This window comes from Daktulosphaira vitifoliae, unplaced genomic scaffold (genome assembly GCF_025091365.1).
Source record: "Daktulosphaira vitifoliae isolate Bord-2020 unplaced genomic scaffold, ASM2509136v1 Scaffold_5, whole genome shotgun sequence".
Taxonomy (NCBI): Eukaryota; Metazoa; Arthropoda; class Insecta; order Hemiptera; family Phylloxeridae; genus Daktulosphaira; species Daktulosphaira vitifoliae.
In genome coordinates, this window is record NW_026099576.1 from 29,185,379 (window position 1) to 29,191,925 (window position 6,547).

At 30.1% G+C, this 6,547-nt stretch overlaps 1 long non-coding RNA gene across 1 annotated transcript; it reads right to left on the reverse strand.

The window, feature by feature from the left end:
* Nucleotides 1-220: 220 nt before the first annotated feature.
* On the reverse strand, nt 221-4,256 carry LOC126906840 (uncharacterized). Its single transcript, XR_007704362.1, has 3 exons — nt 3,800-4,256; nt 669-1,055; nt 221-458 (listed from the first exon to the last, which is right to left on the reverse strand). It is a non-coding gene; the product is annotated as an uncharacterized LOC126906840 (long non-coding RNA).
* Between the last annotated feature and the right edge of the window lie 2,291 nt (nt 4,257-6,547).

Consider the following 6,547-nt stretch of genomic DNA (forward strand, 5'->3'; position numbering starts at 1 on the left):
AAAATAATTAATTGCTACAGGCGAATTTGAACCTCGACTCTAAGCGTGAAAGACACAAGTGTTACCGATTCGGCAACTGTTCATCGCTTGATATAATTGGTGATTTAAGCTAAATCAAATTTTAAAGTTACTTTTTACAACTCGAAAAAAAAAAAATTAATTTTAAGTTTAAATTTATATTCTATATCAATGAAATTATATAATATTCATGAAAGTCAGTGTAAGATATTTTAAAATACAATAAAATACAAAACCCAGAATTTGAACACAAAAATAGCTTATTATTGATTACGGTAACTATTTTTAACAAGAAAAAAATCTATGCTTAGATTTAATCTTCTTGCTTTCTTTATCGCCATCACTAACCAGTGGTAAAACCGGAGTGCATTGTGACCGTGACACGATGTTCCTCTCAGTCCGATCCATAGGGACAGCTGATCTACTTGTTAGTTCTCCACCTCGGTTAAATCTGGCTTAATGATTTTACAAGCGTTGGTGATGATGTCGACATCTGACTCCATCTCCATCATCCTTACCGTGTTCGCTGCATTAGGAGCAAAGTTTTGGGTCACGCCTAGAGGCCTCCGGTATTCTAGGCTAAATGGCCTAGATAAACGAATGGGCCCTGATCTCCCAAAGTTCCGTCCGGCTGGTCCTCTCNTCTCCACCTCGGTTAAATCTGGCTTAATGATTTTAGAAGCGTTGGTGATGATGTCGACATCCGACTCCATCTCCATCATCCCTTACCGTGTTCGCTGCATTAGGAGCAAAGTTTTGGGTCACGCCTAGAGGCCTCCGGTATTCTAGGCTAAATGGCCTAGATAAACGAATGGGCCCTGATCTCCCAAAGTTCCGTCCGGCTGGTCCTCTCCTCGGCGTACTATTCCAAGTTTTCAGACGGTTTCTCAGTGAGGTGGGAATCCGGCTCAATCACCTTTTTACGCTCTACATTATCGTGGTGTCCTGCGGCGATACACGATGGACGATTGGGGTAATTTTGGAATCTTGATCGGCTGGACCGTTGCCTTGGAGTTGTCAAATACCGATATACCATTCTGTAAAAAAATGATATTTTTAGAGTATCTTCCTTGGGCTACTCATTTAAGGACAGAAACGTGAAGTTTCAATTGAATTTTTACCATTTTACGTAGACCCTCCTCACCTAATCATTCCCAATAGTTATTTAGCAAATTGAAAAATACAATTAAGTACCCTATAGGATATATATATAGGCGACTATAAAGACTTATATTAATCATTTTTTCAACTAACTACTACTGTANTTCGGCGTACTATTCCAAGTTTTCGGACGGTTTCTCAGTGAGGTGGGAATCCGGCTCAATCACCTTTTTACGCTCTACATTATCGTGGTGTCCTGCGGCGATACGCGATGGACGATTGGGGTAATTTTGGACTCTTGATCGGCTGGACCGTTGCCTTGGAGTTGTCAAATACCGATATACCATTCTGTAAAAAAATGATATTTTTAGAGTATCTTCCTTGGGCTACTCATTTAAGGACAGAAACGTGAAGTTTCAATTGAATTTTTACCATTTTACGTAGACCCTCCTCACCTAATCATTCCCAATAGTTATTTAGCAAATTGAAAAATACAATTAAGTACCCTATAGGATATATATATAGGCGACTATAAAGACTTATATTAATCATTTTTTCAACTAACTACTACTGTACACAAAAGAGATTAATCACGGTACTCCCAAGATATTTTTCCGAAAATTATATCCATTCAATCATATATAATTAAACATTTGATGTTTTCTTAAAAATTTAATACGATATTATTGCTTGCAACAAGACTTTAAGCGATATAACATATTGCGTTTTTTATTATAAATTTGAAAACAGTATTTGTTTTATGGGTTATAATGTATTATATTATATTTATAAATATATTTAAAAATGAATTATTGGTTTCTTAGACTGCGTTTATAACTAATAAGACATTTTTTTCTTTTTTTTTTTTTCAAAATATATATTTTTTAATCGTTTCCTTACAAAAATTTTAATGTGGAATACACATTTAAAAGTATGGGCTACACCCACCCACTTTATGTGTTAAAATTACAGTAACCAATGAGTACTTGTCCTAAAATTGTTATTGACTCGTCAAATAATATAAAATAATATGTTTTTTACCATTGGCTAGGGGAATACATGTATGAAGCTTGGTTTAGTTCCCCAAAATTCTCAAAAGAATTAACTTTTTATTGTAATGTTGTCATTTTAAATGTCTCTCTATGGGTGAATAAAGGTACAGATTTTGGTAAAATGTATATCAAATAAAAGAATAATACCTATAATATATATGAAAAATAATATTTTGCTTCATTAATTTTTCAAATGGTTTTAACAGTATTATAAAATGTCGAAATTTAAGCGATTGTAAAAATCCTAATATTTTTTAGTTATTACTCCTTTTTACTGAGGCCAAGAATAATTTTTTTCATGTTTCATTGCAAATGTCTTCCCTAAATACGTTTTGTAATTTATTGACGTATTGTAGATTGAAAATGTTAAGGTGAGAGCTGAGAAAAAGTGGCTACAGAAATATAAAATTAAAAAAACTTATTATAGTCAAATTAATACGTTCTCTGCTTTGCATTGAAGCTTAAAAAGGACGCCATTTGTCATTTGTTTTGCGTGTACATAAAAATATACTACCTGCTCACAAATAGATTTATACAATATCAAATTAAATTCGTAAATTTTTTGTTGAAAATATTTACAGTTTATTTTTCTTCTTTTTAAAGTACATGGACGTGATTTATGGATTATATATACATATTGTACTTTTTTTTTCGAAATAAAATTATATAAAGACATTTATTAATTAATTTGAGTGTATACGCTGTGTATATTTAGTTCTTTTTTAAAGTTTTAAATTTTCTACTTTATATATTTGCCTCCGTCATCGCAATAAAATCGAGATTCTAAATTATGCTTCTAACAAATAACATTATATGTAAAACTCATCACTTTTTTTTAATTCAATTTAAATCAAATTTATTGTGGGGCGCATTATTTGATAAAAACATTCAGCTAATTCTATCTATTTTTTATTTTCAATTACTAAAATAATAATAATATATAATCAAACACAATTTAAAATAACCCTAGTGAAATAATAAGTAGCCATTTATAACACTTATCATGAAATCATGGCATCGACAGGATATAAGCCCCCCTGCCGAGCCATAACATGTTAAGTCATTGACCCTGTGTAGTAATACCCCAAGTATCCCATGATGTTCTGACACATACTTTCATTATAGCAAATTGTCAGAACAACAGGATTTTCGTATTAAAATAAATGTACCATAAACTTTGTTTTATTTATTTTTTAGAGATACTACAATAGATAATATATACACTAATTTTCAAATCTAAAGAATAAGTCATATGTTAAATCGTGAAATGCTAAATGAAATCTATAGATTTATAGTCGATGTCCATATGTCGTTTTTTATTATCATTTACAGTTTTCTCGTTGTTTTTGTATCTATTATAAGAAATTAAAAAAAAAAAAACAAAAAAGTACGTATGTACAGAATATCTTATACATAAATAACAACAGTGGCAGATGAGAACAGACGGCGGAAAAGCGACTACGGCAATGAAGATATTTAGTGATGGTCAGGGCCCAATCACTAGTAGAAGGACACAATAAACAAATAAAAAAATAACAGGCTTATAATGGCCGAACAATTTACCATTCAAGCGAAGGCGCTTGCTACAGAAAAGAATAGCACATAATTAAACTGATTGATTGACTTACGACAACGATCGGGTGATAATTGACACGGAGGTCATTGATTTGCCGTGCTGGGTGGGCGAGGAGACGAATAAATCAAGACGCTGGAGATCGGCTGCCAGACGATATAATATAATCAACGATGTTTGTAACAACTGGTTTACTAGATCTTTGCTAAAGGAGTTCTGTGCCAAACATACTTCCCGCGTTGAAAGACGAAGGCTTTCAAAATAACTTGATTGAACATGAACTTAGCTTGAGATGTAGTCTCAATACTAGCGTGAACAAAACATAAATAAATCAATAATAATAAAATGTAGTCTTATAAACACTTATTAAAAAATACTAGACTTTGTAAGCGACCGGTCAACGAATCAACTTACACGGTCATTTACAGTGTAAACACGAGAGAACAAAAAGCGCGGTGGTGTTGAGTCATAGGCTGAACACTTGTTGTTGTAAATAATCGATGTTCTGTAATTATGACGTAGTGCTGGTGCATTGGTCGTTCTTGATGATAAAGAACATCGAGTAAGATCATCAGAAGGCCAATGATTGTCGATGATATTTTTAGCGTTGTACAAAACTGTATGAAACTTGGGTTTGGTTGGGTTGGGATACTATTTTGCGGCGAGTTACTAAACAATTTGCTAAAGACGTTCTGTGCCAATCAATTTTAGAATAAGTATTCATTGAGTACAACCATTTTAATACATATAGTCTTAGGGTGTAACTTTGAATAATGCAAAATGTCACCTCTCGGAATTGTCCGAATACATAAATGAATGTAAATTATACAAAATTTGGTGCCGATCGATCTACTTTAACACATGTCTCAAGATGAATGACAATGGAACCCTAAGCGTAGTTTATTAGTTTTTGTGACTTAATACAAAATTTTAACATATACACACAAAGAACAGAAAATTGTATGTAAATCTTATTTTTGTTCTAAAATTGTTTTAAAAATGTTAATATAATCATTTTTGATTCTTCAACATTATTACAAAAAACTCAGCACAGGGGGGTCGTGGCATAGTGGTGACGTGGTATAGTTGGATTAAGTATAATGATATTTGACAATGATTAGAATCACTATCAAAAAAAAAAAACGCTTCGATGCAAATCTTTAGATAGTATTTAATTCTAAAAAATTGGTGTATTATTCCAAAAGCTATATGATCTGATAGTTCCTTATTAATATCTTGATTAAGATAATGTATGTCGAATGAAAATAGGATTATTAAAAAATATTATTTCTCATAAAAAATTAATGTTGATCCATACACTTTTCAATATGTCATAGCATTATAAAGTTAAAAATGTAAAAAATAAAATCGAGAATTTTCACACAATAATAGCATTCGGTTGCCAATTTCACCATGAAGACAAGTTCAGAGGTCAAATTTTTTTTTCTCAAACTAAAGTACATTACATTAGCTTTAACGTATAAGCAGTTGAGAAAATAATAAAAAGAGATACGATCGAGATAAACTTGTTGAATCGTTTAAGTATTTAATAATGGACTTAATTATGAAACCCCGAGAACCCTATACCAATCCTACTCCCTAAACCTTTCGTAATCTTTATTATATATACTTTTGTTTATTACACTACATTATGAATTCAATTAGTATTCTCGTTTCAAAAATGAAATTATAAATCTATAAAGCAATTTTGAAAAATAATGTTATCGAATAATTCTTATAACAGTAATATAATATTATAAGTTAAAATAACGTTATAACAACATAACTATAACATAATTTGTAAACAAATGCTATCTGGGTACAGAATTCATAGAAGCCACAATTATGTATTTTAATACTGCGTCGTGTGATTCTAATACATATTTATTTATTGATTTATTGAAATTTGAGCTTTAAAAAAACTTTCTATTAGAATTTCACTGTTTCCTATAAAGAGTTAAGGCTCAATTAGTTTATGATTTAAAATATGACCTCCAAATATAGAATAAAAATGAACAACTACAAGGCCAAGAGCTGTTTTTGTTACACATGATCTAGTTGCAAAAATCAAGACTTTAAAATATTTACTTAATAAATTATTATCATATCAATTTATAATTAGATTTAGTCTTTACAAATAAAATTCGTATGTTACCTGATTTATAAAGTACTATAAAAGAACATTTTATATACATTTTAATTTTATTAAAGTATTTAAACTTTAGTATAGAAAATCTATATAAAAGCCAATTATGAATATTTTGCTAATAATCATAATTTTAATTACTTCATTTTATGCCTCTTTGTGTTACACAAATGAAGAAATGGTTAAGAAGATGAATACAATTTTTACTCATAAAAATTGGATTGAGTTGACCAAAGATTTGGAATTTTATAATTATAAAGAAACTAACAATGTCTATGAGAAACTTGATAAAATTAATATTAATGATCATATTCGACCCAATGAAAATACAGTAACTATTGANTATTAATGATCATATTCGACCCAATGAAAATACAGTAACTATTGAAAATGTAACTGAAAAAATGAAGATTGGTTCAATAATATTGAGTTCAATCTACTATGAAATTGTTAGAAATTTTAATATGTTATTAGAGATTAATCGAATATATGAAATGGATATAAAAACAAAATATAAGGACTCAATTTCAGTAGCATATAATAAGAGATTTCATAGAGAATTCGAAATTTACAAACCATTATTAACTTGTATGAAAGATGCACTAAAATTTTTACATGACGAATCACCTGTTCTTATTGTTCTACAAAAAGTATTAA